We start from the raw sequence: 6,179 nt of genomic DNA on the forward strand, positions 1-6,179 counted from the left end.
CAGTGCTCTTCATGCTTTCAGAGCTTCTCGGAAAAGGCTCACCTGAAAGAGCACTTGTGCACCCACACAGGCGAGAAGCCATTTGAGTGCCCTTCATGCTCTCGGAGCTTCTCACGAAAGGACTACCTGAAAGACCAGCTGCGCACCCACACAGGCGAGAAGCCCTTTCAGTGCCCTTCATGCTCTCAAGAGCTTCTCACGAAAGACCCATTTGAAACAGCACCTGTGCACCCATTCAGGTGAGAAGCCATTTGAGTGTGCTTCATGCTGTCGGAGCTTCTCACGGAAGGACCACCTGAAGGACCACCTGCGCACCCACACAGGCGAGAAGCCCTTTCAGTGCCCTTCATGCTCTCGGAGCTTCTCACGAAAGGCCTATCTGGAACAGCACCTGAGCACCCCCACTGGTGAGAAGCCATTTGAGTATGCTTCATGCTCTCTGAGCTTCTCACGAAAGGACTGCCTGAAAAGCCACCTGCATACTCGCACTAGTGAGAAGCCATTTCAGTGCTCTTCATGTTTTCAGAGCTTCTAGGGAAAGGCTCGCTTGAAAGAGCACCTGTGCACCCACACAGGCAAGGAGCCATTTCAGTGCTCTTCATGCTGTCGGAGCTTCTCACGAAAGGGCCGCCTGAAAAGCCATCTGCGTACACACACAGGTGAGAAGTCATAGCAGTGCCCCTTCATGCTCTCAGAGCTTCTTACAAAAGATTTGGCTGAAAGCCCACCTGTGCACCCACACAGGTGAGAAGCCATTTCAATATCCTTCGTGCCTTCAGAGCTTCTCACAGAAGGCCAGCCTGAAATCCTACCTGCACATCCTCACTGGCAAAAAGCCATATAAGTGCCCTTCATGCTCTCTGACCTCAGTAAATAGCAACCTTATGAAACACCTGTGCATCTACACAGGTGAAAAACCATTTCAGTGCTCCTCATGTTCTTGGGAGTATCTCGTTGAAAAGGTCCTTGAAGATACACTAATGCATTCATACGGGTGACCGGCCATACAGCTGCATAGTCTGCTTCAGGACTTTTATGCAATCTCATCACTTCATCAGATGTAAGAGAGCACAGCACCGCAATACTGTAAGTAGGTCAACAACCATGTTGAAGTAGAGTCTGAATTAAAAATTACAAATGTGTAGTATGCTGCATAGTGTTCTACTGCATCAGTTAGCACAATGTGTCTATGTTCTCTTAAAGAGGCAATGAAACACTTTTTTCAGGTCACCATATTTGCTCTAGATCTTTTGGCACTATCTCATAGAACATACCGTAAATTTCTGAGCAAGCTGCATTTGAAATTTGCGCCAACTACCGAACAAGCACCCCTCCCTTTCTTCACCCTGTTCACCGCTTCATGCATTTTCAATGGACCGCTTGGCTACAGTTATTGTGGCAGTTTTTTACGAAATTACATACGAAATTACATGACACATTTTGTTGAGAAAGAAATTTATACCGGTGTCACACGTACACCTGTGATTGTGATCGGGCCGATCTGGATTGGGTGTTGCTACACAGTCATTTGTGAGGCCCGGATCTCGGTGATTGCGATCAGGCTCATTGTTCGCGATTGCAGGCTGGCATCTGCGCACTTTAGCACAGTATTCTGAAAATGCTAAAGCAAGAAGGCAGCTCAATAAAAAACAATTCAAATCATTTTACCAGTTAATAATAAGCTGTAAAATTGAAATATCCAAATTTAACCATATTTTGCTAAAACCTGAGACTGTGCCCTATAAAGAAAGAATGCAGGTGAGCGGAGGCAACCGCTTTACCCTTGTTTCTGCGCACGCCTCTTTATTTCGCGCTTCTTTCTACGGCCGTACCAGCCACGCACGCGGTGAAATGTAACCTCTGCATGTGCAGGATGCCGCACGGTCGCTCTTTCCAGACGGTGTCGTATGCGCACGCTTGCGCTTTTACATAGCTGGTGCATCTGCCTCGAGCGACACAGTTGTGGTGTCCACGTCAAGAAATGTGAAAAACAAACAAAAACCAAGAAACATTACGTTTTGGAGATGACATGGAGCTATCTTTTTGTTGCCAATTTTCTCGGCATCGCCACCTGTATTGCGCGCATCACTTTTATTATACGATGCTTCAGTTGTGTGTGGCGGCAAAATCTGGAAAATAGCAACAGCTTGTGTCGATTGCCAACAGTGACATTTCTATGGGTAGCTCAAACGGTCACAACCTATCAGCTGATGGATTGATGGGCGGAATGGTTAATTTTGGGGCTTTTACTATAGCGATCTTTCAGAATAACAAACAATTTACCGCGGTCCCCTGAGGTTTGTTCTGTCGAGATTCTACTGTACCTGCATAGCCATAGCCTTTGTCACTTGCTTTTTTGGTCGTAGATTTGAAATGTCACATTTGAATTAAGCACAAAGCACATGGTGCAATTTTTCATGCAATCTGTCATGCGACGCATTGGAGTCTGACTTGCCACATACGAAGATTCGGGACACATGGTATCAATGAGCGAGCGGTGCGTAGTAAAAGCTTAATGAGAGAACTTTTGTTAATTAGTCGATTGTGAAGTTTAATGTATTGTGCAAGTAATGCCAACTTCGAGTAAGCCAGCTGATGGACTAGAATATTGCTATCTGTCTCAGGCAATCAAAAAAAAAATTTTGAAAGTGTTCGCTGAAACAACCGATATGCACCTGCACTTTAAAAAAGAATGTTTTAATCATGTGCTAATGCAGATCACTGGTACTGGTATGCTTTTCTTGAAACCAGTGTCATGATTCAGGATTTCTAGTAAATGTACATGCATTGAGTATGAGTGGTTCTAACTTGAAAATTAAAACGCACCAAAATCTGCTAATCTGAAAAACATTCAGTATTGTGGGCTAAATGTGTGCTTTTCCAAAGACATACATTACTGATAGCAGCTGCATAGATTCCACATTTTGGAATAAAATCTGTGAGGTTATAAGATTCTGTATAGCAATCTGTGAAAGTATAAGATACCACGCAAACATGTTCACAATGTGGCAGCCATGCCACTTCAGCACCAAAATTAAATTCTTGGCGAATGAATAGTCTTGCAACAGCATAACACTCTGCAAGTGAATAGCACTTCAGAAAGGACCATTGCATTGAGGAATAACTGGCAAAGTAACTGCGCTGCTGCTTCTTTGAAGGAGCTTGAGCTCAAAATGTTGGCTAACGCTATGAAGGAAGTGACTCTCATCCAAACCAAAACAAACTCTTTGAAGCATTGAAATGCAACACTGAGGCATTGTGCACAGGCTGAAAGTATGTCAGAACAGCTGAGATTGACTTTCCAGCTGCTGAGAGAACTCACCTGTGACATCATCATCATCATCATCAGCCTGATTACGCCCACTGTAGGGCAAAGGCCTCTGCCATACTTCTCCAACTACCCAGGTCATGTACTGATTGTGGCGATGTTGTCCTAGCAAACTTCTTAATCTCATCCGCCCACCTTACTTTCTGCCGCCCTCTGCTACGCTTCCCTTCCCTTGGAATCCAGTCCGTAACCCTTAATGACCATCGGTTATGTTCCCTCCTCATTACATGTCCATCCCATGCCCATTTCTTTTTCTTGATTTCAATTAAGATATCAGTAACTCGCGTTTGTTCCCTCACCCAATCTCCTCTTTTCTTATCCCTTAACGTTGCACCTATCATTCTTCTTTCCATAGCTCGTTGCGTCCTCCTCAATTTAAGTAGAACCCTTTTAGTAAGCCTCCAGGTTTCTGCCCCGTACGTGAGTAATGGTAAGACACGGCTGTTACATACTTTTCTCTTGAGGGATAATGGCAACCTGCTGTTCATGATCTGAGAATGCCTGCCAAACGCACCCCAGCCCATTCTTATTCTTCTGATTATTTCAGTCTCATGATCCGGATCCACAGTCACTACCTGTCCTAAGTAGATGTATTCCCTTACCAGTTCCAGTGCCTCACTACCTATCGTAAACTGCTGTTCTCTTCCGAGACTGTTAAACATTACTTTAGTTTTCTGCAGATTAATTTTTAGACCCAGCCTTCGGCTTTGCCTCTCCAGGTCAGTGAGCATGCATTGCATTTGGTCCCCTGAGTTACTAAGCAAGGCAATATCATCAGCGATTCGCAAGTTACTAAGGTATTCTCCATTAACTCTTATCCCCAATTCTTCCCAATCCAGGCCTCGGAATACCTCCTGTAAACACGCTCTGAATAGCATTGGACAGATCGTATCTCCTTGTCTGACGCCTTTCTTTATTGGAATTTTGTTGCTTTCTTTATGGAGGACTACGGTGGCTGTGGAGCTGTTATAGATATCGTTCAGTATCTTTACATATGGCTCCTCTACACCCTGATTCCGTAATGCCTCCATGACTGCTGAGGTGTCGACTGAATCAAACGCTTTCTTGTAATCAATGAAAGCTATATATAATGGTTCGTTATATTCTGCACATTTCTCTATCACTTGATTGATAGTGTGAATATGGTCTATTGTTGAGTAGCCCTTACAGAATCCTGCCTGGTCCTTTCGTTGACGGAAGTCTAAGCTGTTCCTGATTCTATTTGCAATTACCTTAGTAAATACTTTGTAGGCAACGGACAGTAAGCTGATCGGTCTATAATTTTTCTAGTCTTTGGCGTCCCCTTTCTTATGGATTAGGATTATGTTAGCGTTTTTCCAAGATTCCGGTACGCTCGAAGTCGTGAGGCATTGCGTATACAGGGTGGCTTTTTCTAGAACAATCTGCCCACCATCCTAATTCGGGCCTAATACCAAAGAGCTTGCTATCAGTTGATAGAAATAGCTCATAGCTCATTTTCGAACATATTTGCTTCTGTATGAATTTCTTTTTATTCGTAATTGAAAATGTTCGACTCGATTTGCAGTGGGCTTTGCCATGTTTTTCCAAAGATATTTTATTCGCTGTGCATTTTACTAAACCCTCCCTCCAGTTTTCTTTCTTTAATAAAATAAACACTGCTCCTTACTATTCAAACTGGATTAAGTCATCTTTTTATTTTTTTACATGCTTACTAGAGAGGGACAGCAGCAAGCGACATGGTTTCAGCCCGTCTTGACATAAAACAAAGTTCTTATTTAAGGGAAAATTGTAGCAATTGCTACGATTGGGTGAAAGTCTAATTTCCTCTTAATTACTTCTCTCCACATTGCAAGTTCCGCAGAACTATTACGTCAAAACAATGTTCTATGTCACTCAAGAAACTTTGCAAAGGCACTCGGGGGAAACCTGGAAAACACAGGGAATTCGAAACTGTCAACTTGGTAGACACCCTGTTTTAGCTTTTTTTGACTTTGCATCTTCTTGGCAAGCAGCCTTGAACACGAATTACAACCGCAATAACTGCATGTCTTACATCAGTGTTCCAAAAATTTATTGTGTCTAAAGCAGAAGATATCTTTATGTACACAAGTTTCCGTATGACCACAGTAAAGCATGATGTCGCAACAGCATGCTTAGATGGTCCTCGGACATTATCTGGCCATTGTCAATAGGTATTTGATGACCACATGTGACAGTTGATGTAAGTACAGTTTAGAACCAAAAGACAATATTAATCACATACCATACACATAATTCTTATGTAGAACCAACAGTCAGTTTTATTGAAATGTAAACATGCTACACAATGCTGACTTAGTCAATAACATTAGGGTAGTTTAAATTTCCAAATACGAACTAAGTGAACAATAAGCATAATGTAACATGCCAACTTCTTACCTGCCGGCAAACTGCAATTCTTCAATCAGGTGACTGCTGCTTGGCAAATGGCATGGGTCGTCGCATTTTCTCATGTGGAATAGCTTCGAATAACTTCTAAAATACCAAACTATCTAGTCACACAATACAAGTCATACACAGTATCAGCCGTTTTTGCTGATATCCGGATCACAGTCACATACGAACAGTTCTGCAACTAATAAATGAAATTTGTGGAAACTATTCTGTGGAACTGCAAGAGGTGGGGGAGTTTTATATAAAAAGATGCCCTCCACCCAACTGTAGCTACACTGGGTGCATGACAATTTTTTCTTTAAGATGTCATTTTTTTTTTTTTTCATTCCGAACACCATGAATTCTGGGAGTAAGAATCGCTGCACTTATGCCTAGTCATACAACAGCCCTCTCAAGTGACCTTCAATGACGCTGTAGACATGCAGGTCCTTTTCTA

This window comes from Dermacentor variabilis, chromosome 9, assembly GCF_050947875.1.
Source record: "Dermacentor variabilis isolate Ectoservices chromosome 9, ASM5094787v1, whole genome shotgun sequence".
In the NCBI taxonomy this organism is placed as follows: domain Eukaryota; kingdom Metazoa; phylum Arthropoda; class Arachnida; order Ixodida; family Ixodidae; genus Dermacentor; species Dermacentor variabilis.